We start from the raw sequence: 20,511 nt of genomic DNA on the forward strand, positions 1-20,511 counted from the left end.
ATTTCTACTAATAGAATTTATTGAATTATAAAAACTTGATACAATAGGCGCAACATGGCATGAAAATCAAAATGATAAGAAATACAAAGTTTGAAAGTAAAATGTGCACCTATTTATTTAGCGGGAGAGAGCACTACTTGGAGAGAGTGAGAGCGTGCTCAACTCCTGCTGCCCGTGCTATCCTAGCAAGCTTAGTATGAAAACTAAGGCGGAGTTTGTTGAGATCCTCCACTAGTTGAGCCTTTTTAGCTTCTTTCTTTTCTAAATCACTCTCTAGCTGCTCAACAATACTAGTGAGAGTGTCAACCCTGCTACTTAAGAAAGACACGGTGGGAGCCTTGGGGAGAGGTGCCCTAGTTGACTTGCTCTCAAGAACATTCGGAACTCTCCTTAGGTTTTTCCTTGGGATTCTAAGAGGTGCACTCGAAGATGTTTTCGTCGGTCCTTTCGGGAGAGTGGCCTTGCGCATAAATCCCTTCCCCCATCCTCCATTAGATAAGTCTATCCCCACAAGAGTGTGAGAGAGACTTGGCCTAGCGGTGTGGAAGGATGAAGTGCTAAGGGAAGACGTGTCTCCCGAAAATGTCGTGGCCAGGCGCTTGCTAGGGCCGCTGGTGTCCGTGGCTGTCCTCTTGATGCTGATCATCCCCATTGTTGGCCTTCGTGGTGGTGCCACCTTGGTTTTGGCACCGACGAGAGGAGGCCTAATCCGCGTCGTGGACTTGAGACTATCACCCTCACTTGTACCATAACTTGCTAGTGGCGGCAATGTAGCGAGCGTGGTGACGGACACCGTTAGGGACTCTAATGACAACATGACACCTTCGAATATGACCATTGATTATAAGGTGATCTCATTCCTACATTTACATAGTGATTTTTGGTACAATTCACTTGGTTCCACATGTACATATCATTATTTGCTTGTAGGTACAAATATGTCTCAAAATACAAGTCCATCAAAGTTTTAGTTCTTTGGCAGCCCGATAATGCTTCATTGCGAATGTCATAACTCATCCATCTGAAGTGCGATTTAGGTCAATGAGCAGTTGATGGAAATATTATTTAATAAGCTTTTAAATAGATCTGATCCCATCTCAATATCATGTCGGCAAGGTCTTTAAATCATCAAGACATTCTGCCATTGTTTCTATTAGGTACAACGACGACGTCGCCGGCTTGTTATTCACATTTGGGACCCAGGCCTAAGTTGGAGCACGCCCCAAGAAGAAGGAGCACACCTAAGAGATGCCCAAGGACATCCTCCTCCTTGGCTACCACCTTAGGAGGCAAGCAAGGGCGACCAAGCCAAGTTGGAGGCCCAATCCAAGTCAAGTTCGAGTCCATCTCAGGCTCTAGGACCAGCGTGTAGTAAAACAGACGCCCAGGTCGCATATGGACTCCGTTTTCGATGATCCATATATGGATGGAAAGATAATTTTATAATCTAACCAATGGCTTTCATTTGAGGCCTAAATTCCATCAGAATCAATGGAAATCATCCAAACAAATTGACATCTAGAATCTGTCAGGGCGCTGCGTCGCCGTCTTTTGGGTCGTTTGGGCCTTGTAACGTTTTGGGACACCTTTAGGATGTGAAGAGGAGTCCTTGGACGCCCCTTAGGCTATATAATCCATAGCCTCCACCTACATTATGGTTTGGGTTTTGGTTTAGATCAATCTATCATTGAACAATCCGTTATCGCTTTGCAAGACCCCAGCTTCGAGTGCTTAATCATTCATCTGCAATTGTCACATCAATTGAGTTGCGCTTTATCTTGTTCTTGCTTGTGTTCTTCAATTCGTAGTTGGGATTAGCCTTCTTGGCAAGGTCAATCGGATTGTGACATGGTTAATAACCAGAGGAGACGTGGTGCTAAGGTTGCAGGGTTCTGGTCTTTGTGATCTGAAGCCAGATCGGTGTGTCAATCTCCACTAAATCGATAATTATCTTGAACCTGATGGAAGATCAGGAATCACGTCCCCATCTCGGCAATTTGTTTTTGTCTGTTTCTACCGGCTAGTTTAACATCCATATTCTAGCTTTTTATTGCCCAGTGAGCTCGGTGTTCTAACTCTACTGGTAAATGGCAACTCTTTCCGTATACCAGCTAGAATGGTGACATGCTGATGGGGGTTTTGTAAGCGGTCCTGTATGCCCAAAGTGCATTAGGTAGCTTATTCTTCTAGCCTTTCCCCATGTCGTTGACCATCTTCTATAGGATATTTTTGATTTTTTTATTTGAAGTCTCGGCTTGCCCGCTTGTTTGAGGATGGTAAGGGGTGGCAATGTTGTGCCTGGCGCCAAGTTCTTTCAAGAATGCTCTAAATGTTTTGTCAATGAAGTGGGATCCTCCATCGCTTATCACCATGCGTGGTGTTCCAAAGCGAGGGAAGATTACTTCATGAAACATCTTTCTTGCATGTTTGGCGTCAGCGACTCTGCATGGCTTTGCTTCCACCCACTTGGATACATAATCAACGGCAACAAGGATGTACTTGCAGTCTTGGGACTTTTGGAATGGTCCCGTGAAGTCAATGCCCCACACATCAAATATTTCTATTTGAAGGTTGTAGTGGAGGGGCATTCCATTGCGAGTAGCGATATTTCCTTGAAACTGGCACTTCCGACGTCTTCGAATGAACTCCTTAGTGTCCTCATACATCGTTGGCCAGAAGAACCCACACTGCTAGATTTTAGCTTGTGTGCAGAATACTCCGTAGTGGCCTCCATACGGTGCCACGTGACATTTTTCAATAATATGCAATCCTTCTATCATTGGTACGCGCCTCCTCAACAGGCCATCCGAGCATACCCGGTACAGATATGTGTCATCCCAAAGGTGATGTCTACTTTCAACTTGTAATTTCCTTCTATTCTCCCCTGGTGGTACATAGCCTGCAACCATAAAATTCATGATGTTTGCATACCATGGGTTGGAGTCCATCACCTTTAGCAGCATGTCGTCACGTAGGAAGTCATTGATTGGTATATCCTGCATGTTAGTGACTTGCATATGCGACAAATGAGTGGCTACAGTATTCTCTACTCCCTTTTTATCTTTTATTTCAAGGTCAAATTCTTGGAGTAAGAGAATCCATCTAATTAGCCTAGGTTTAGCGTCCTTTTTAGTGAGTAGGTATTTAAGTGCGGCATGATTAGTGTAAATAATAACTTTTGCACCCACTAAATAGGACATAAACTTATCTATAGCAAAGATGACTGCTAGGAGCTCTTTCTCAGTGGTAGCGTAGTTAACTTGTGCTCCTGTTAGTGTCTTGCTTGCGTATGCGATCTCGTGATGCTTCTTATCTTTGGTTTGGTCAAAGACTGCACCAACAACATAGTCACTAGCATCACACATGATCTCGAATGGTAGTGACCAATCTGATGGTTGGATGATTGGCGCTGAGATGAGTGCTTTCTTTAGTGTATGAAAGCTTTCAAGCACTCATCTGTAAACTCAAAGGGTGCATCTTTGGCTAGCAAGTTCGTGAGAGGTCTGGCAATTTGTGAGAAATCTTTAATGAACCTTCTATAGAACCCTACGTGGCCTAAGAAGCTTGAATCCCTTTGATGTTTACTAGGGGTGGTAGTTGTTCGATAACCTCAATTTTTGCTTTATTTACCTCGATCCCCCTCTCAGACACTAGGTGTCCAAGAACAATGCCTTCTCGGGCCATGAAATGGCACTTTTCCCAATTTAGTACCAAGTCCTTTTCTTAGCATCTTTGCAAGACTTTATCTAAGTTTTCTAGACAGTGGTCAAAGGTTTTGCCATAGACTAAAAAATCATACATGAACACCTCCATAATTTCTTCTATCATGTCTGAGAAGATAGACATCATGCACCATTGGAATGAAGCGGATGCATTACACAACCCAAACGGCATTCTACGATAGGCATACATTCCATACGGGCATGCCAATGTAGTCTTGCTTTGATCATCGGGGTGGATAGGAATCTGATGATACCCCGAATACCCATCAAGGAAACAAAAGAAAGAATGCTTTGCCAACCACTCCAACATTTCATCAATGAAGGGCAGTGGAAAGTGATCCTTCTTTGTTGCTGTGTTGAGTTTTTGGTAATCGATACACATTCTCCACCCTATGATGGTTCGTTGTGGGATAAGTTCATTTTACTATTTTCAACGACCATCATTCCTCCTTTCTTGGGAACCACTTGGACAGGACTAACCCAGTCACTATGTGGTACGGGATAAATAATCTCAACGTGAAGAAGTTTGAGGACTTCCTTCTTCACGACTTCTCGCATCGCATTGTTGAGCCTATGCTAAGGCTCTCGAGTTGGTGTACTCATTGGGTCAATCGAAATGCGATGGGTACAGAGTGTTGGGCTTATTCCCTTGAGATCTTGCAAGGAATACCCGAAGACCGACCTATGCTTTTCTAGAACCGCGATGAGTTTGGACGTCTCCTTATCGTTAAGCTTATTACTAATAATTACAGGAGTTTCTTTGTCGCCATTTAGAAAAGCATAGCATAAACCTTTGGGCAAGGGTTTAAGCTCAACTAGAGGTTGTGTCGGCACATCCTCCTTGGGAAGGTCTATGGTCTTGCCTAAATCGTCCTTTTCTTCTATAAAGAATTTGGCGTCTTTTTCTAAGGACAACTTCCGAGAGCAAGTTAGGATAGGGGAGAGGTTCTGCCACTGAGTTTTTAGCTCAAGTGACTTGGATAGAAAAAGATTCCCTCCCTAGCTTGATGTCTAGATCCCCTATTTTTGGTGGTTCAGCAAGAAGCTTTTCCACGGGATGCCCTATCAGGATGTCAAAATCCTGAATATTGAAGACATGGAAGTCTAGGATGATCTCCGTATTGTCATGGTACAAAGAAATATTGTGGAGAATCCCTAGTCCTTCTAGTCTGGTTCGAGGCGCAACCCTAAAGATTTTGTTTGTCGGAGCAATGGGTTCATTACCCAAGAAGGTGCGTGCAAAAGACGCAGACATGATGTTTGCTCCGACAGTAGGATTGTATAACGTATTCACCATGTTCCTACTAACATGGCATTAAATGGTTGAGGATGGAGCATGAATCTAAATTTCTTCAAAAGAATGCTCCGCTTCTTTTGACCATTCGCTGCTCATTATAGCAGTCAACTCCTTAATGGATTCCCTAAGGAATTTTTTATCTAGTGTTTCAGAAGGAGTGACAAGAATAGGTGGCCTCTTTTGACACCCGTAATTCGAGGTTTTTCCAAGATCTTCAAAGAAATCGTCCTCTAAAAACAGAAGATCCGAAGGTTGGAAACCTTCCTCCGGGTCTTTTGGTTCAGGTGAGGGTCTCTCTAATGATGTGACAGGTTCAGCTTCTGCCAAAGAGACTTCCTCAGGGATAGGCTCGGGCTCAACATGGATGGGTTCTAGCGAGGGAGTGTTCTCTAGAATGCGATCTAGGAGAGCTTCTCCTTCCGCTATGGTTTTATGGGTAAATGGCCCTTCGATGGCTATATTGAGCTACAGGGCAGCCTCCTTGCTAAGACCTAACCAGAAATGTTGTAACAGCATATGGTTTGGTATAGACAAGTCTTGGACAGACCTAGATAGGATTGAAAAGCGGTCCTAGGCTACACCTATGGTTTCTTTATCTTTTTGTTGGAAGTTGAGTATCTCTTGTCGTAGGGCAGCGATTCAAGATATAGGGAAGAATGCAAGACAGAATTTGTTCCTTAGTTCTTCCCAATCTCCATTTACCTTCCCTACATTATGGTCGTACCATTATCTCGCTCTTCCGTCAAGGGAAAAGGGAAACAATTTCCAATGCAAAGTTTCTTGTGACATGCTTGAGATGATCAGACAAGCACAGAGCTGCTCAAACTCCTGTAGGTGATGATATGGATTTTCATAATCCAAACCTAAAAAGGCTTGCTCCCGAACCATGGCTATAAAGCCTAGAAGCTATGATTGGCTTCGAGGATTTTGGCGGTTCAATGAGCTCGCCCTTAGGAGCAGAAAGGTTTTGAATTGTGGGTTGCTCCATTGGAGAAAAATATAAAAAGAAAAGAAAGGATAAAATAAAGGGATACATGGGCGAACTAAGTTTAGAGATAACAACGACAACCATTCCCCGGCAATGGCGCCAGAAATGCTTGTTGGTGCTTCTTAACGAAAGCAGATAAATCTGCAAGCGCATGGAAAGACCGTTATAGCACTTCACCCGGGGGTAAGCAGGGAATCGTATTTTCTCGAGGAACAAAAGTGTAGGAAGTCTCTAAAGATAGTTCTCCCTAGGAACAAGAGAAGGATAACTTGGGTAGTGAGGTTTTCTAGAGGTAGATTCCTTAAGTGAAGCAAACGTTACTATTATATTCTTGTTTTGGGCACCGAAGATCACCTGGTCTACCAAGCGATGCCAGCCTGTAGCTCTACACTGAACACGAATGTGGGGGATTACAAAGGATAGACAGGGCTGTCACCACCTACTGCCTACCCCTCAACCGTGGCGAACGAGGCAAACAAAGGTAACTTATAATTTAGACACCATGCCTACACTATCAGTTATGGTTCTAGCGTTGGCCAGGAACTTCCATCTTTATCAGGAGTCCTCTACTAGAACCTCCACCACGAGGATGGACGATGAACCCACAAGAATATAACGATAATAATAACTTGCGTAAGGAAATCAAACCAATAGAACAACACAAACTTCTTACCCCAAGCGATAAGACGAACTTCGAGGTACAAGCGGGGAGGGAGCTGACAGGTCTGGCACTCTGTCCTCCTGGTGTACAAGGCGAACCGAGTACAAGGAGTAGAGGGACCAAACTCCACTCTTTCTCCAACTCTTCCCTCACTCACTCCCTATTCTAACATAGCTAGAAGCTAGTGGATTGGAGCCTTTCTTCTCTTGCTCAAGTGTATCTTGTTGTATGTGAGAGTGAGGTGAACCCCTCCTTGTATAGGAGGTGGATGGTCGGTTCCAGGGGAATATTCCCCAGATACACCACCGCACCGCCCTCTACTGCACTTATGGAACCGACCAGAGAAGAGTGGGCCTAGGTGGCAGAGGTAGAGGCGTGGTCACGCCCTGGGCATGCCCGTGCCTGGGGTGCTGGCTCCTCTGCCCTGCCTTGGCCTATGGGCTATGGGCTGGGCTTGCTTCTAGTCTACAGTGTGGGCTAGCCCTATTATGTATATTTGTTTGGGCTTCCATCTATTCTTTCTCTTGTTTTGCTTTGGGCCAAGTAGAATTTGTGATTTCTCTTTCTCTTTTGGCCCATTTGAGGTGTATTTCCATGTATGTCCTGCAAAACAAGTGAGTCCACCAAAACTATGGAAATGTTTAGTTTCAAACCCCTATCTACTTTGTTTTTGGTGAATTCTATATAAATGTTGGTGGGGTGAGATATGAGTTAAGGGCCGCCAATAGTGTTCAAAGGCCTTTCTAGAAAAGTTTTTCCCTATAGGCAAAACCAATGCCTTAAGAGGAAAGATTTCCAACTTCCAACAGCAGAAAGGAGAAACCATTTCAGAAGCATGGGAGCATTTCCAAGAATACGTTTTAGATTGTCCCCATCATGGAATGGAAGAGTGGTTGCTCATGCAAGGCTTTTATCATGGATTAATTCAGAAGGCTCGTGAACAACTAGATGCAACTGCTGGAGGATCATTTTTGTCACTCACTCTTGGGAAAGCTAAGGTTCTTATGGAAAGGATAGCTGAAAACCAAAGCTGGTTCCAAGACAACATTCAACACTGCCGTCAGAGTGAGGAGGCACCAGAAGAATTATGTGCACTGTCAACCAAGATGGACATACTATTGGATTGGCTCAAACAGCGAGACAATTACAAGAGAGATCGTTAAGCTATTCAAGATGCTTACAATGCTCAAAACATATGTGGAGAATATTTAGGAGTGGAATTTCCCAAATCTCAAGAAGAGATAAATACTGTCATCAACAGCTCTACTCCACATCAACAGAAGCAAGGATGGAGTCAACAACAGCAATCTAACTATCAAGGTAAGTACCTAGGTAATTACTCCAAACAACCATCATTGAGAGAATTAATTTTAGGGCAAGCTAAGATTAATGATAATATTGCTAAAAGACTTGTTGTTAATGATAAAGTTCTGGAAAGTATAAATTTTAAAATGGATAGTTTTTCTTCTGCCATAAAAGATCAACTTAGCTATAATAAAAAGATAGAATCACAAATAGCACAGTTATCTGTTGCACTGCCTTTTGCCACTAACCATGAGCAGGTCAATGCTATAACCACGAGAGGTGGCAAGTCTACCCGAGATCCCCCACATCCAAAATGGACAGGAAGGACATCAGCAGTACCAGTAGTACCAGAAGAAAAGAAAGATGATGAAGTGGAAGAAGTTGCTCCACAAGATCAAGAAATAAAACAAGATTTCCACGACACCAACTTCTTACCATTCCCACGCAGAAATAAGAGAGTCCAAATAGATAAGCAGTTTGGTAAGTTTATACAGGTCATTCAGAAATTATATATCAATATACCTCTGCTAGATGCCATACAGGTCCCTACCTATGCGAAGTACCTTAGAGACATTTTGAACAAGAAGAGACCACTGCCCACCACTGAGGTAATCAAGCTGACAGAAGAGTGTAGTGCAGCCATCCTCAACATATCACCTACAAAGAAGGATCTAGGATGTCCCACTATAGACTGCTCAATCGGAGATCAACACTTCAATCATGCACTGTGTGACATAGGAGCAAGTATCAGTGTGATGTCCAAGTCAATCTTCAACAAGCTCAGTTATTCAATGCTTGAGCCAACATCAATGTGCATATAGCTGGCCGATCAGTCAATCCGCTACCCTGTGGGAATTGCTGAGAACATTCCAGTGAAGATAAAAGATTTCTTTGTGCCAGTTGATTTCATGATACTAGACATGCAACCAGACTCAAAAGTGTCGCTCATCCTTGGGAGACCCTTTTTGACTACCACCAATACTCATATTGATGTCGGAGTGGGAGAGATTAGATTCAACATAAATGGAAAAGAAGAGCATTTCGCTTTCAAACCAAGACCAGAACTAAATCTCACTACAAATATGGTATGGCAAGAAAAGGAGAATCAATCATCAAGACTACCATCTCTGGGATCGGATGATGCACCTAAAGAATGAACAACGGAGAAGTCCGGTTCGGCGGACATAACAATTCTGAACCTTCGCCGGGAGGTTACTCGGTAGTTATCCGTATTTACTTTTCGCATTGCATATTTACTTTCATCACTTGCATTAGAAAAATAAAATAAAAATTCTTATCATGACATAGTAAAAAAATTTAGGCCCCAAGTGAATAATTTTTACGGAGCGTAAAAACCCCCGTAAGAAATATTTACCGTAGAGTCAGAAAAATATAAAAATACCATCATTCATCTCCTCATTTTTTTGTATTTTCATAAAAGTAAAATTTTTGCATAGCATATACATACATAGAAAATACAGGTATAAAGACCCACACCAGGGACCCACATGCCATAACACATCACATCTTTTAATGTGCTCCATTCATTTTTATCTTTCACCTGGGGCCCCTGCCACCATTCCATCAAGTAGGCACCATATTCTGCTTGGAAGCCAGGAAGGAGCACCACTCAAGTGGGCCCATGGTGGGGTCAGCCGACCCCATGCTAGGCCGGCCAACCCCCCTCCTCCTCCATCTATAAATTGCTTCCTCCTACATTCATTTCTCCTCACAACACACTCCATTTTGCCTCCTACATCCAGAAACTCGTAGTGCAAAATTTGGAGAGCTAGAGAGTTGAGTAGAGTGAGTAGGAAAGTGAGAAGAGAGAAGAGAGAGTAGAGGAGTTCTGCTAAAAGACTTTGAGAGTTGGGAGAAGGAAATTCCTTAGTAGAAGTGTTGTCCAAAGGTGTAAGAAAGAATTAAAAATTTGGGGGAGGTTCTGTCCAAAACTTAGCTAAAATAATCATCAAGAAATTCTTGGACAACTAACCTCGGAACGACTGACTTCCCAGACAGCTGACCTTTCTGCTTATCTCTCCGCAAGTTTTTGTTGTTGTCTACTAAGCTTTTGCAGGATAAGTAGTTTCTGGAAGAAGATTTCTTGCTCGGGATCATCCCAATCGCTCCGAAGCAACTCTTCGGCAGGGTCTGAAATGAACGTCGACGCTTCGCCGGCTCAAGCTTCGCCATCTCCATCAACAACTACCATAAACATCCTAATGGAGGAGAAGAACATGAAGCTGAGGGGAGGAGAAAGATCGAAGTACGCAGCGTTGAAAGATCGTCCCTTCGCCCTCACGAGCATCTACGATTCCCGCCTCATGAGAGAATCAAGTATGGATACTGAATTCCTGCTCATCTTTTCTGAATTGGGATGGGAGAATTTTTGGAATATAGAGGAGCCAGGTTGCAAATTGCTTACTGCAGAATTTTTATGCACCCTCCAACTTTTTAATACTGGAGTAATCTTTAGAATGTTTACAAAAGAGTTTTCCCTCACTTGGAAAGAACTTAGTCAACACCTTGGTTTTCGAGATGAGTGTGTTATAGATGTAGATTCTGTTTTGCCGGAGTTTGAGAGGACCCAATTTTGGGAAGAAATCTCTGATGAAAATGTTTGTGACCATCCCCACACTAATTCTATCCAGTTACCTACCTTGCATTTTATCCGTAAGTGGTTGGGGATGACTCTTTTCCCCAGGGAAGACACCCATACCGTTAGAGTGGAAGACTCGAAATTAATGTTTGCCATGATAAAACATAGGAAGGTGTCACCCGTGCAATTTATGATGATCCACTGGTCTGGAGTTTTTAAACGCAATGGCAAGATCAAGTATTCCTCTTTGGTTACTCGAATTGCCAATAACCTTGGGCTAATGGAAAATTCATTGGTAGAGTACATTCCTAGGGACGGCCATATATAACTATTGATTATTTTTGGCAAGGTCAAATGGTGAAGGGGGGAAAGAATAACGGTATTATCATGATTTACCGTGGTCATGCAACTGAGATCCCGTTACCTCACCCGGGTCATGGTTTGTATGACACGAATTCTTTGATTGTGTTGCCATCTAGTGCAGCTGTAGGGAGAAGTGCTTCTGCGAGAATAGATCGAGCACCACCGACACACTACTACGGTGCAGACACTGCTCCACAAGGCCCCGCCTACACCGCTTACCAAACCTTCGACCATGCAGGATCCTCTCGGGGTTTCCAAGCTGCACGCAGTCCATGGGAGCGAGCCACACCCCAGCACTCAGACGGTTCTTGGCAGCAAGGAACGAGTGCCCAGTGGCAGCCAGGCTACTTTGACCACTACCGCCAAGGTAGTGGACGTCATTCTGTTGATATGCAGGAGGTTTCCTCTTCAGGAGGCACCCACTTCCAGCCGGGACGCGCGATCCTTCTCCAGGACGAACTATCATGAACAGCAGATGGAGAGACAGGAAATCCGTACCCGACTCAGAGGCATTGAAGAGAACCAGGCCGCCATTCAACAGATGCTCCCAGCACCAGCAGTGGCATGATCAAGCCGTGCAGAGTCTCGCCAAAATACAACATAACCAAGTGCAACAGAACCAGAACTGGGATAGGCTGTTCAGCTATCCCCAGCTCCGTCCACCTCACTAAAGACCAGTAGCAACATCCAGCTGGAGGAGAGGGCATCTCCCACGTATCCAGCTATGTATTCACTACTACATAAATCATTTTTAGGGGCGGCTCCAGATGATATGTAGGGGCAGTTTGGCCAGCCACCCCTACCATACCGTCTCTATAAATCATGCATTTGTAGCCGCCCCTACAAAATCGATTTGTAGGGACGGCTACAGTACCACCCGTCCCTACAAATCGATTTGTAGGGACGGTTCAATCTAGAACCGCCCCTACAGTACATTTTTCGTAAAAAAAAATTCAAATTTACAATTATATATATATATATATATATATATATATATATATATATATATATATATATATATATATATATATATATATATATATATATATATAATTCAAATCTGACCACAACACAAGGACATTATATAATTCAAATCATAGTCTATATGCTTGTATCACCTACCGCCCATTATGCAACAAAGGTCTAACATCTCAGATTGCAACTATGTATAGAACTATGCATAAAAATACTTTCTGCTTATCCAAGCAGTGAACGCATCCAGGTGACCACCACCATCCTCTTTTTCTACTCTTTATTTACTTTCCTGCACATCTGCACAAGCAAGGCAACAAGGGAAATGATTATTTTCAATACTTGCTAATTGGAAGAGTGAAAAAATACTCAAAACCAAACTGAACTGAACTGAACTGCTGCTGCTATATAGCTTCACATATATGAGCTGAAACACATGCATATATTTTTAATGGGCAAGAGCAAACAAGGATCAGTACAGAGATTAACTTAAAACTTGCAAAAGTACTGCTCATATGCTAGTGACCAATTGAGATCAATACAGTACATATATGCATGCACACCGAGACATCACATGAGCTAGCTAAAAAGGCTTGTGAATGAACAAGGACAAGACCTTGCTCATTTGAGTAAATAAGCACTTAAGACAAGGCATGCAATAATTATTTAACTATTGGCAATAATTATTTAACTATTTGTATCCAGCAATCACCCATCTGAATATTTCTATTGGCACAATAGACAGGAGCTGTCATGCAAAAGGAGAAAGAACTTTCAGTCAACTTCTAATGCTAAAGCAGTGTAGAAATGCTCCAAATCATTTTAACAGGTAATATACTAGTATTTCGTCAACAGAGAATCAGTAAATGACAGATATAGCTTAGCAAACAAATAATATGGGTAAATGGTGGTAGTAATGACCCTTGGAATTGATTGGTTTCATTTTCATACAAAAGCAATGCAAATTATTTAAACTCAAGCATGCTGATTGCTTTACAGGTGTTAGAATCCAGTGAACATTTCCCATAGAAAAGGCCAAATCTCAAGCAACTTTAACAATAGGCCATAGTGGCACACAATTGTAAACTAAAAGAATTGTAATTCCTAATTATATGTGCATTTTAGTAAGAACCTTACCGATGCTGGAATGAAGATGAACAGAGAGTATCCGTACAGGCACCACAGTTGCACCAGACCAGCAGGTGCTGAGAAGTACTTGAGAATAACATATAAAAGAAGAGGAACAAACGTCACGTAGCCATAGACTAAGCCAGCAGACTAGGTAACCAAGTTGATATCATAGTTCCATTCCTTCTTGTGCCATTTGTGAGAAAGGTAGGTGACAAAAGTAGCAATAGATGCAGCAACAAAAATCAGGGTGGTGCATGTCCAAAATGGCCCATACCTACAGAATATAAAAATGAAACAGAAGGCATAGCAGATCACATTGTTCTCTGTACTATTATTCCATTGTTAGTTACAAAGTTATTAAACTAGCGTTCATATGTCCTAAATTGAAATGGTTGATAGTAGAATTGTTCTTTTCAGAAACAAGCATTCAATGCAACTTCACAGGCATATTCAACTTTGATGTAGATCCACTACAGGCGACCAGACACGACATAGAGAAACAACAATTTGATTGCAAATGAACATAATGCCTTCAAAAGGATGTCATAAATTTGTATTTCAACCCAATAGCAAGTGTAAATACTAATAGCTAGTTCACACTTGCTATTTGCTGAAATAAACTCTGCAGAAACTCACGTAGAAAGGGCTCTGACATTGCAACCATCTTAAAATCTTAAAACAAACTCAAAGAATCATGCACTGCAGTTCCTCTCACTCGATCTACACCAGGCAAACCTGAAGCCAGAGCCAAGCTATGCACCGACGTGCTGCAAAATTCAGACAACACAATGACTAATTGCTGAATGGAGCTGCAAAAGAACAGAGCTTGCATGTACTGAATACCTGGACTACCTGTCTGCAATTGTCAGCCTGCTGTTAGCAACAAGGCAAGGCAAGTGATATATGTGTTTCAGCTCATATATGTGTTTCAGCTCATATAAATGCAACAAGGCAAGTGAACTCATATGAAAGGGGTGCATAACTGCAAGAGTGTCATTGACAGAACAAATTTGAGAGGCACGTTTTGCCAATTCCAATATTTCGACAAATTGATGGCATCTACAGTGAAAAAGACGCATAAGAATTCCCAGGTAAATCTAATAACTAGTGTCATATAGTAAAATTAGGAGGCAGTATTAACCTACAGCTACAGCTCGTTCCCTGAAAACTAGAAAAAAAATCACCGGAGAGATCAATTCACCAGGACACATGAGGGCTGAATAGTACAGAGTTCATGACTAAGGCACTAAGCTGTGTGGATTTTCCGGTGCCAGTTACAGCTTACAGGCTAAAAGTCAGTCAGATCAAGGAAATCTACCACATCCAACGAATCCACTAAAAATCATCTACAGCGGGGGGAAAAGGGAAGAGTTAGGAAGAGAGACGGACCATTCGGGCTTGTTGCCAAGGTCGACGAGCTTCATCTCGTAGGGGACCTTCTTCTCCTCCAGCGTGAGCAGCACCCTCTGTGAGAACGGGCCCGCGCCTGAGCTGGCCGGAGCAGCCCTTGCGCGCTGCCGAAAACGACACGATTGACCCCAACGTTGAGCTGGCGTCTCCGGTGATGCTTGCTGCTCCACCTCCACCGCGGTCGCCACTCCCACCGGCCGCCGTCGATAGCAGCACGAGCTTCGCCGTGGGTGGATCACCGGTCACGCCGGGTCGCACGCGGGACCACGCCAGAACTGCTACACCAAGCCGTGAGGCAGACCCCAAGCCGGCTTGGACTTGACGAGGAACGGAGTGGAGGCCGGCCCCAGGAACGGGACTTGGTCAGAGACGACCGAGGCCGGCCATGGTGACTCGTAGCCTCCGCAAGCCGACGGCGATAGGAGATGGCCTGATCTACGACCATGAGGGGCGCACGAACGAGGAGCACCGGATCCTTCGCTGGATCTGTCCCGTGGGGGAGACGAGGAAGACGAGAGGGGAGGGGACGGGAGGCGGCTGTTGAGAGGAGTGGCTAAGGGGTGTCTGGGAGAGGCGTTAGTGTGGGCATCAGGCTAGCGTTTGGGTGTTATTTTATAGATCGGATGATTTGCAGGGGTGGCCGGTGATTGAGCCGCTCCTACAAATAGCAATACCGGGGGTGGCTGATGAGTGAACTGCCTCTACAAATCAGACTTATTTGTAGGGGCGGCTCGTATCATCAGTCGTCCCTGTTGTTCTATTTGTAGGGGTGGCTGGTCTCTGGGCTCCCGAGCACGTCACTGTAGAAGCGGCTCCATCATCAGCCGCCCCTATAAAAAAAATTATCCCGTTACTATAAACCGTTTTTCACGTAGTGATTTCTTTTCTTCCTCATTTTACTATTTTTAAGTTTTCTATATATTTGTTAGAGTCATAAAAAGATGAATAACAAACAAAAGCAAAATAAAAATTTATAGAGATATATATAATAGGTATGATCTATGAAAATAAAATAAAAGGTATGTGTCTAGTTTTCTGTTTTTAAGAGTTAAATAAAAGGAACTTTGAAGGTGCTTGTAATGGACATGATGATTAGTTGCTCTACGTACCTAGTTTTCAACCTAGAGTTCTCCTAAAGAATGGAATTGATTTGACTTAAAGATTCACCCTGAACTTGAAATTGTGGGAGCATGCTTAAGCTAAGTCTAGGTAATTGACGGACATGATATGAGAAGGTCTGAGCTACTGTTTATCTTGTACCTAATGACACTAAATTTCAGATGCTTTACTTTTTGAAAATTTTAAAAATTCAACATGATGAGTTCCTTGTGTGACAGAGCTTCAATTCCTACCAGAGCCATATATGATACTTAGATTAGAAAAACCCGTACCCATATATGCTGCTTGTTTTGCATTGAGTTTAGTCAAGCTTTGTTGATACCTTATGAGAGCTTTGTCATACTCTTAAAATCAAGATCACACCACCCACATAAGCACTATCCCTACACTGGGGATAGGTGCCGAAACATGCCATCCATCTAGACCCATTCAAAAAAGTTTTACTCCTACACGGAGAGGAAACACCAAAAATATACCCTATATGATATCCCCAAATAAATGCTCTAAATTCTTGTTACTATCTCTCAAGTATTTTCATTGCAGTAAAGAGGCATGGAATTATGCAAAAGTTATTCATAAAAGAAAAAGTATTAAAAAAATGGACAAGTGTCTGAATTATTAAAACAATGGGTACTTAGACTGTCTCCAACAGCCCGAACCTAAAAATGAGAGGCATTCGATGGTATAGGTAGCGCACAGGGAAAGGGTCATGGACCCAAAACTTCCCTTTTTCAACAGCGGACGCAAACCTAGCCGAGCGCCGCCCGCCTCGCCGCGTCGGGCCGCTCCTCGCTGGCCGCGCACCGCCGTAGACCCACCTCGCCGCGCGGGCACCTCCCCTGCCGTGGACCCACCTCACCGTGCCGGTGCGCACCTCCGCGACGACGACCTCCTCCTCTTCCACCCGGTGCTGCCTCTGTCTTCGTCTTCCCCACGGCTGGCCACCGAGCTGCGAGCTCCGACGTGCTGCCCGCCCCCGCCGCGCCGCGCTTCTAACCCCCAACCAACTCTACCTCTGTCTCCGAACCCATGCGCCCTGCACGTTAAGTATCCATTCGCTTTGGTTCTATATGATCCAGTTCCCACCCGTGGGCACGGGATCACCGCCGCCGCCACCGAATCTCGCGCGAGCGACGCGGGATCTCACGGGCTCGGGGCCCATGATCTGGCGATTGGGATGAGAGTGGGGCGTCGGCGGTGATGACCAGCTCGGCGGCCTCGCTAGGCCTGTGGTCCGAGAGCTACGGCTCCCTCGCGGCCGCCATCGTTGGCGGCGGCAGCGGCGGGAGGAAGGCGGGCGTCGCCACCACCTGCCACCCGCTGCGCGGGGAGGAGCACCTGCAGCTGCTGCACCATGCGCTATGGCTGGTCGGCCGATGCAGGGCCGGCGTCCTGCCCCTACTCGCTGTCGCGTCTGCTGCCGTCTTCTGCTCCCTCTTCACCGTCGTCAAAGGTCCGCATGCCATCCCAGCTACCTCGCTCGTCTTCTACTCCGGTCGTTCGCTCCCCTCGTGGTGGTGGGCTTGGTGGTGGAGACGTAGAAGGACATAGAGAGGACGCTTATTTGTGTCTCGCGTCGGCTCCCACCTAAAATGGGTCACTCGTTTGCATAGTCTGTTGGAGCTTGTTTAGTGTGGAGAAAACACTATGAACAACCCATTTTGGGTTTGGGGTCACGCTTTGCCTCCTCTGTTGGAGTCAGTCTTAGATGCCCGCCTAAAAAAAGAGAGAAAATAAAAAAAATTATATGAATAAGATAGCTCCTACTCTTTAGCAAATATTTTCAAGTTGTAAATGAGAGATATGTTTTCAAGGAGCAAAGTAGAATTAGGATTTGTCACCAAATATACACCCACCATTCCACACACATGCACCTCTTGATTTGACTGTATGACTTAACTCTCTTTGGTCCATTGTTTGACTTTACAACATATGCCTTGCAAGTATGTATGCGCTGTTGTTACACCTATGAACTCCACATAAGCTTTATTAGTTGTAGGGTGAGAAAGAAGGCATAACACTACTATTGCCTTGGTGAGGATCCACAAATACCACATATATATGAGAGACTTGAGAGAGTCATGCATAGGAATCTCTCAGTTTTATTTTGACAACTTATAAAAACTCTAGAACAGAGGTGAAATCAAGAACTTGAGACATAGTGTTTGACTTAATTGTTCTGTCTTTCAATTGCTCAAGACCTACGTGAAGGTAAAAGCCCCATGATTAGAGGTAATATGGGTGAGTTTGAAAGTCAGATCAATTACTTTAATCCGGTAGATAATTTTTGGCTGAAGGCATGTGTATTTGAAACAACTCATGATTTATCTCTGATTTAGCTGTTTGCTCAGGGACGAGCAAAGGTTAAGCTCGGGGTAATTTGTTGACGGTAGTTATTGTTCATTTTTAACCATCAACCAGACATGAAACAGGGCATATATCAACCTCCAACATAGAATTAGGGTTTGATATGACAGAATTCCATAGGTTTTGGTGAATCTATGTTTCTGCAGGGGTTTATCAGGAAAAAGGGGCAAGATATCAAGGACGTCGGGATAAAAAGAATATTCCACTGTGGAACCAAGTTGAGAAGGATCTAGAAGACATGAAAGGTGACCCACCAAAGGGGGGCCCACTTGGCAGTAGGTGGGGTTGGCCTACCCCATGGCCCACCTGTCAGCCTTCGTCTTCTACGTTGGTTCCTCCACCACCTTAGGGTTTGCATCTTCACCATTGAACAAAGTTGGTTTGATCTGAGGGCTCTGGTCCATCCCACCGGCCTATATAAGCGTAGCCCTACCCCCAGGGTTTGGGGGAATCCATTAAGCCAAAGAAGCCAAGGAGCTAGAAGATCAGAAGGATCTCTTCTCCACTAGAGAATTAGGTTAGATACTCAAAGTTCTAGTATAGGCTAGCTAGCAAGGTTTTCGTAGAGTTCGGGCTCCTGCTCAGGATTCTAGATTCATCATCGTCTGGAGGCTGGTATAGCCACTGTATTCCCTCTTGTTTATGACTTTATTCTATTTCAATACTATGTTTCTGTTTATTTTGTTCCTAGTTTGCTCTAGTAGTATATTTGATATAGTCATAATTGATAATGAGTTTATGCATAAGATCGCAAAGCGCTTAATTCAGTACTCGAGTGAGTTAAGTGGTCGACATTATGTGAGCGTGGTGCTTAGATATTGTTTGCCTACGGATGCATTCTATATGCCGGGTCATGTGGTAGATCGCAGATGTGATACTCCCGTTGAGTCCTTTGTAGTCCACTCCCCGTATATAGAACAAGTAGAACCTAGTTGCGAAGAAAGTCTTGCTCTGTTCTTGATTTTCCTTAGTAATGTTCCTTATGCGTAGATGAAGAGTCATTATGCTATACATGATTGTATATATGCTAGGGTATACCAAAGACAGTAAATAAGAAATGACATAAGAGTTCAATCTATTAACTAATCTCATGTTTAGTCTTACTTTAACATGAGTAGTCTATTCCTATCTCTGGGTGTTATCAATGCTTACATTTATCATTTATTTATTATTGGCTTACCCTTGTTTGAGTATGTGCTATGTGATTGATTCTATCATAAGTAATGCATATTTGTTCACCATCTCTAGCCACTCCATACCTCCTTCCTGTGGTAAAAATATAAATACGACACCCTGGAATACTTTTGGGTAAAATGATACAATGGTATAATTATCTGTGCACTTGCAGATTCTTTTTATTCATATCTTTATATTCTTTTTAGTCACATGAAATGATAAGATAACTGCATAGTAGCAATGCTAGGTAGTGCCAACAATCACTTTTTGCTCCAACACTAGGGATGGCAACCTGGTACAAGTAAGCTAGAGGTGCAGGGAATTAATAGGTGGCTACTAAAAACAAGTGACGCTAAGAAATACCAACATACATGCTCCACAGAAGCTGAAATTTTTACCATAGCTCAAGCATACAATGAGTAGCCTACCATAAAAAAATTCACCATAATTGGAGCACATGAGCTGCAGTTATGAATTAAAAATAGCACATAGATCTACAGCTACAACAAAAACTTTAAACTAAATCATGTCATATTATATATCTATTGCATAGATCTATTCATGTGGAGTCTAACATAACTGGATTTTCCATTTTATGATTTTTCTATGATTTTATAAAAAAAATCAAAGTTTCAACCAGTTTATGAAATAAAAAAGCATGTGGCGCCACATCAGCGGCCACGTAGGCAGCAGAGTCCTATGTAGCCTACTGTGGACCTAGGTGAGAAGTAGGGAAAAGTTCATGGACGTAGATGAGCGAAAAAGTTCGTGGACCTAGGTGAGAAGCGAGAAAAAGTTTATGGACCCACATGAGTGAAAAAAAATTCATGGACCTAGGTGAGAAGTGGGGAAAAGTTTGAGGACCCACATTGCATTTTACTCTTTTCTAATTAAGGACTAAGTGCTTTTCTTCACATCTTTGCAAAACCTTGTCTAAATTTCCTAGACAATCATCAAAAGTTTTTCCATAAACAGAAAAGTCATCCATAAAAACTTCAATGATTTCTTCAATCACATCAGAAAATATAGACATCATGCATCTTTGAAAAGAAGTTAGAGCATTACATAATCCAAAAGATATTCTACGATAAGCATATGTTCCATATGGACATGTAAAAGTGGTTTTGCTTTGGTCATCTAGGTGGATCGAAATCTGGTGATAACCTGAATACCCATCAAGAAAACAAAAGAAAGAGTGGTTCGCCAGTCGCTCCAACATTTCATCAATGAAGGGCAACGAAAAGTAATCTTTTTTGTTGCCTTGTTAAGTTTTCAGTAATCAATGCACATTCGCCAACCAGTGACGGTTCTTTTGGGGATTAATTCATTCTTTTCATTTTTAACAACAGTCATGCCCCCTTTTTATGCACAACTTGAATAGGGCTGGCCCACTCACTATGC

The 20,511-nt window shown here is 43.3% G+C and overlaps 2 long non-coding RNA genes and 1 other non-coding gene across 3 annotated transcripts; 1 reads left to right on the top strand and 2 right to left on the bottom strand.

Moving 5' to 3' along the window:
- Positions 1 to 7,443: 7,443 nt before the first annotated feature.
- Positions 7,444 to 7,550, bottom strand: LOC136478572 (small nucleolar RNA R71). The gene has a single exon (XR_010764296.1). It is a non-coding gene; the product is annotated as a small nucleolar RNA R71 (small nucleolar RNA).
- Positions 7,551 to 9,710: 2,160 nt separating this feature from the next.
- LOC136473321 (uncharacterized) lies at positions 9,711 to 11,740 on the top strand. Its single transcript, XR_010762576.1, has 2 exons — positions 9,711 to 10,310; positions 11,057 to 11,740. It is a non-coding gene; the product is annotated as an uncharacterized lncRNA (long non-coding RNA).
- A 256-nt stretch (positions 11,741 to 11,996) lies between these two features.
- On the bottom strand, positions 11,997 to 18,921 carry LOC136477193 (uncharacterized). The gene is made up of 2 exons (XR_010763924.1): positions 13,045 to 18,921; positions 11,997 to 12,207 (listed from the first exon to the last, which is right to left on the bottom strand). It is a non-coding gene; the product is annotated as an uncharacterized lncRNA (long non-coding RNA).
- Between the last annotated feature and the right edge of the window lie 1,590 nt (positions 18,922 to 20,511).

The sequence above is a fragment of the Miscanthus floridulus genome, chromosome 8 (assembly GCF_019320115.1).
Source record: "Miscanthus floridulus cultivar M001 chromosome 8, ASM1932011v1, whole genome shotgun sequence".
Classification (NCBI taxonomy): domain Eukaryota; kingdom Viridiplantae; phylum Streptophyta; class Magnoliopsida; order Poales; family Poaceae; genus Miscanthus; species Miscanthus floridulus.